The sequence below is a fragment of the Lipotes vexillifer genome, unplaced genomic scaffold (assembly GCF_000442215.2).
Source record: "Lipotes vexillifer unplaced genomic scaffold, Lipotes_vexillifer_v1.1 scaffold313, whole genome shotgun sequence".
In the NCBI taxonomy this organism is placed as follows: Eukaryota; Metazoa; Chordata; class Mammalia; order Artiodactyla; family Lipotidae; genus Lipotes; species Lipotes vexillifer.
This window is the reverse complement of record NW_006781950.1, coordinates 667,740-673,257: the sequence shown is the minus strand read 5'-3', so window position 1 is coordinate 673,257 and position 5,518 is coordinate 667,740. Positions and strand designations below refer to the sequence as shown.

The 5,518-nt window shown below is 42.3% G+C and overlaps 1 protein-coding gene across 1 annotated transcript in view; it reads right to left on the bottom strand.

Annotated features, from left to right (window-relative positions):
- ICOS (inducible T cell costimulator) overlaps positions 1-5,518 on the bottom strand; it is a 48,004-nt gene that overhangs the window by 34,312 nt on the left and 8,174 nt on the right. The gene's annotated exons all lie outside the window — the stretch shown is intronic.

The window sequence follows — 5,518 nt, the reverse complement described above, 5'->3', positions numbered from 1 at the left end:
GAAAGAGGCCTTGGAATACAGTTAACGTAGCTTAAAAATTTATAAGAAACCAGAATAGTTACGAAGTGTGTTGTATCTTTTATTGCTCTAGTAGCCTTGTTGCTATAAACGAAAACTAAAAATTATTGTTATGTATTCCTCTGGATGGCCCATGTCTGAATTTTGCATTATTTCATCAAACAAGTGATATTCTTTATCATTGTTAGGTGGCTTCTATTCTCAAGAAAAAAAGTGCCAGCTGACAGCCTGTAAAGTATTTTATTTTTCTGCTAACAAATGTATTTTTAACAATGCTAACCTACCTATCCCTCCCGTGCAACACTGGAGAACAGAAGTGAACCCATGCCATTTGATGATAAACAAGATGTGTAGAACCCAACATAAAGCAATATATTAGCCAGGAATTTCCATTATAAATGACAGAAACCCAAATTGTCTTAAGAAACGAAAAAGAATTGTGGCTTATATAAGAATTATAAGCCATAATGAAACTAAAGTAAGTTCAACAGAACTTTAGGTACAGCTAGATCCAAGAATCTATCTTTATTTGTATCCCCTTCCTGCTGTTTTCTGTGTTGGCTTCATTCTGAAGCAGGTTATTCCAAGGAACATTGGTCTTACATTCTCCCAGCCTTGCAAATGTGACAGCTTATAAAGGGTTTGCAGCATTAGCAGAAGCCCTACATCTGATGCACTAGGCTGATACGGGGCACGTGCATGTTTTTGAAATAGTCCGTTTGGCAAAGGAGATGCAGAGCTCTGATTGGCTTGGTCATGTGCCTATCCCTGGAGCCCAGGGGCAAGGTCAGTCCCACCCCAATGACATGAACTGAAAGTTGGAGGAAAGTGGCCCCTAAAGGCAAATCAAGTTACTGTTACTAGAAAAGAGGAAAAGGAACGTTGGTCAGACCAAAACAGCTGAAAGTCTGCACAGGCACAAACGGGAAAATGCTTCCTTCATCTTGATGCTAGGGGTAAAATAAATGTCCAAGGCACAGTGTGAAAACTCACTGTGGTAGAATGAATAATAAAACTTTTAGAGACTTCCCTGGTGGTGCAGTGGTTAAGAATCTGCCTGCCAATGAAGGGGACACGGGTTCGAGCCCTGGTCCTGGAAGATCCCACGTGCCGCGGAGCAACTAAGCCCGTGAACCACAACTACTGAAGCCCGCGTGCCTACAGCCCGTACTCCACAAGAGAAGCCACCGCAATGAGAAGCCCGCGCACCACAACAGAGAGTAACCCCCGCTCACCGCAACTAGAGAAAGTCCGCGTGCAGCAACGAAGACCCAAGGCAGCCAAAAATAAATAAAATAAATAAATTTATTAAAAAAAAAAAACTTTTAGACTAAATAATTGACAGTGATTAAGAGAAGCTTTTTCTTAGTCATTTCATCATTCAAAATAGAGAAGGAGAAAAATGGGGGCCTGGAATTAGCACTCATTGTTTGACTGTTCCAAGGCCTTGAATAGCTACCTCATGTGCAACAAGAAATGAAACACCTGGCGTGGGAAGGACCTTTTCCACCCTGCTCTGGTACTTTGGGAGACTGACCCTACAGACCACATCAACTTTCCTCAACCTCTGCCTTCCATTTGCTTCCAGCTGGGGGAGATTGTAGGGTGGGAGGAAAGTGAAGCTGAGTACTTATTCCCTAGACTGCTTCCCTTCAAAAGCATAGCTTCTGTCTGGGAGCCCTCCCACAGCTACCGCTATCCCTGGCCTGCTGGGTTCTGGTAAGCATTCTTTCCCCTTGACCTTCAGATCTAGAGGTGGTAACGGCCTCCTGCTGTTGCTTGCCCTGGAATGTTTCTCCATCTCTTAAGGTTCTCTTTAACCCTGCTTACACCTTTGCAAATAGTCTCTTTATTAAACTTTCCTCAATTACTCTTGCTTGAGTTTATTGCCTATTTCCTTTGTGTGTATGCTGGGGGAGTTGGGGTGGGGGTGGGGGGGGGGGGTGGGGGGGGGGGGGGGGGGCGATGCCCCCACTGATCCGAGAAACAATTTTATAAATAGGTGGATTTAGTAGGTGTCTAGCTACCTATTGTTATTTCAGGGGTGAGACTAGGAAAAATCTCACCTCCCCCCCCATACCACCTATTGATGTACTCATTGATAGGTGAATTTCCTTTAAGTGGACACAAAGCCTTTCACTACATTATTCTGGAGAGGACATAATGTGCAAATTGCCCTGAGTTAAAATTGCTTCACTATATCAGATTCTTTCTCGAGAGATAGCATAGCATTGATGATGGAGGGAGACAGAAGGGTGAGGCAGAGAATCTGATTAGGATAAAGAAGATGCTGACAACACAGGGGAGAAAGGACCCAGGGAAAAAAAAAAAAGACTGTGTATACCAAAGATAGACTTTTTCAACTTGTAATTTTGAAGGCTAGCTCTAAAGCAAAGGATCTCTTCTCTAACAGCCTGGAATAAATGAGGTTATCCAGAGTTAGGGGTTGGATTGTGTCTCCCTTAGAAATCATGTGTTGAATTACTACCCCCAACACCCCAGAACATGACTGTATTTGGAGATAGGACCTTTAGAAAGGTAATTAAGGTAAACCGAGGTCAGATGGGTGGGTCTTAATCCAGTATGACCAGTGTTCTTATAAGGAGAGGAGATTAGGACAGTGACATGAACAGAGGAAATAGCCTGTGAAGACATAGGGAAAAAAAACAGCCATCTATCAGCCAAGGAGAGAAACCTGGAATAGATCCTTACCTCATGGCCCTCAGATGGAACCAGCCCTCCCAATGCCTTGATCTTGGATTTCTAGTCTCCAGAATTATGAGAAATTTCTGTTGTTTAAGCCATCCAATCTGTGGCCCTTTGTTAAGGCAGCCCTAGCAAACTAATACAGGCACCCCCAAGTCTCCTAAAGTAAAGGCTTCCAGGGGGCAAAATAAATCTCCACGACACCAAGAAAACCAAATCAAACCATTGTTTTAGCATCATGAAACTGCAATACATATATAAACCCTAAGGTGACTTAGCCATTGTGTTACCTATCTGTCCATAAATATATGCTACCAGAGCCATCATTTGGGGCAACAGAATTGTCAGTGCATTTATTTGCCAGACATTTTGGGGAATTAGCCTATGGCTGCACTACTGCCCAACCTATCAAATATTGGGATAAATCTCCATTTCTAAGTGAGGACTTGGCATTTTAGTACTTAATGTGTTATCTCTTCTCACACAATGATATTAGACAAAAATACACTGGATAAAGAGTTGTCGAAATTCAAATGATACGAAGAGTAAGAAATAAAATAAGGTTAGATAACATCCCTGGATTGCAGAGGTCAGCACCTACCCAATCCCTAGGTGTTGCTACTCCAACAAAGGGTATTTATAAAGCCTTTTCTGAGACTGCTGGGTCTCCTTGAGGCCATACCCTCACCTAACCCAACTCCATTACTTTTCAGGATTTGCTTGCTAAGGATTAGTAGTCCATTTAGTTTGTTGCTGGCCACTACTATATATGAACAAGGAAAAGCCTAAACAGCAATGGAGAGCAAAGCAGAGAAAGAGCCCCAGGCAATCCCATTTATTTTTTCTCTCTATAGGACTAAATGCTTCCAGGATGCCCCCTACTTCTATTGCAATTATTAAGAAGTAATAAAATTCTCTTTTGAAATTTGTGCTTGGGAACCCATTGCCTTAGAAATGAATGTAAAAGCATCAGGTAGGTTTGGAACTGATTAAAAAACAAACTCAAAGAAAATCAAAACCAAATTGCTAAAGTTTTAGAGATCTCAACCTCAAAAATTGAATGTCATATGTGACAGAAACCCCAGTAATGGAGTCATTTGTTCTATAACGTCTCATCTTAGTTTCGAGTTCCAGAGCTGTTCATTTTTATTTAATTTAGTGAGGCTCACTATTCTTCACAATAGTTTATACGAGTGAGTTTTTTCATCCAAATATATAAAATTAGAAGTTCTGCTGCATTCCCAAACGTGATGTTTATTACACGCCATTGCCCAGGAATTTTCCCAGTGGAATACAACTTGATTTCAGAACAGAAAAACTGGATTTCCTTCACAGATTCTTGTTGGCTTCAAACTCTGTTGGAGCAACACAGCTTCACCCAGAAGGGCCAGGGCTTGGTGCAGGGATTAAGAGCTGGGCTTCTGGAGCCAGGCCTTCTGGGTTTGAACCCAAGCTCCCCACCTTAGTAGCTGCAGGCTCACTGGGCAAGTGCCTGAACTTCTGAGTTCAGTTTTCTCATCTGTAAAATGAAAATAATAATGACAATACCTGCCTCCTTAGTTTGTTGTGGTAATTAAATCAACACGATAAACGTATTTCCATCTAATGTGTTTTATTTGCTCAATAAGTATTACCTGCAGCTGGTGTTAAGCGCAGAGAAACAGCTTGTGACTCTCGCCTCTTTTTCACACTGCTCAGGTAGGCCTCCTATTTCAGTCAAACAACCAATGGAAGGACCAAGAGTGCCTGTGTGAATTGCACAGTGACCCCGTGGTTAGCTGGTAGATGCCTCAAGCTGTCTTTTAGGGCTCCTGAACCAGGCCTGTGGTGATGGTGGTGAGGTTTTATGGCATAAGCTTTCTTGGTGGGTTTTGTTCTGAAGATGCAGAGGTTGTTTAATTACCACTAAAAAGAACCGCTTCAAACTTTCTGTTGCTTGACCTATAAGATTTAGCCAAAATTTAAAGCTATTCCTTATTATGTGCGCTCCAAGCTGAATATAGAAAGAAGACAACTAACGTGAAATGTGAAATGTGAGAAAGGAAGAGAGGTGTGAAGAAAGCTAAGTGCAGAATTTGAATTTGAATTTATTTTCAGGTCTGAGGTGGAAAGTTTTCTTATCTCATAGTGGGAAAAAGTCCCTTGAAGCTTTCCTTCCCATCAGACTCCATCCATAACAACGATGGAAGAGAAGGAAATAGTAATTACTTTCCCCCAAATAATTTCCAAGTTGACTGCCTTGTTGGATTTATCTAGTTTCACTTTGGCAGTGTTTTCCCTAAATACCCCCAGAATTTAATGCAATAATACCAGTTCTTTAAGGACATCAATTATCCAAGCCAGATCCATTTTGATGTCCAAACTGTGCCTAAAATAGATAAAACAGTGTGCTCCATAACCTCGAAAACCCACCTGTCTGGCCCAAGGAAGTCTAGGGTGACTGCATCATGGGCAATGCTGTCCATTGGGGGCATAGTACCCTCCAGGTGCCCAGAACTGGACCCCAAAAATTGTTAAAGTAACCTTAAAGGGATTCAAACTATCCAGGGAAATATCTGTGTGTACGTTGGTCTTCTTTTGAAGATATCAGAGGAAGCCGAAAGCAACACCCTGATTGGTCAGAGGGCAGTTCACGCCCCATCAGAGGTGGGTGGTGATTGGTGGGTGAGGACAGCCGGAACTTTGGCGGGAGATGAGAGGAAAACGTGAGAGGGAGTGGTGAAAGGACTCGAGGGTTGAGAAGTAAAGTGAAAGGGAAGGGAGAGACAACAGCTAGAGGAAGAGAGGACTGGGA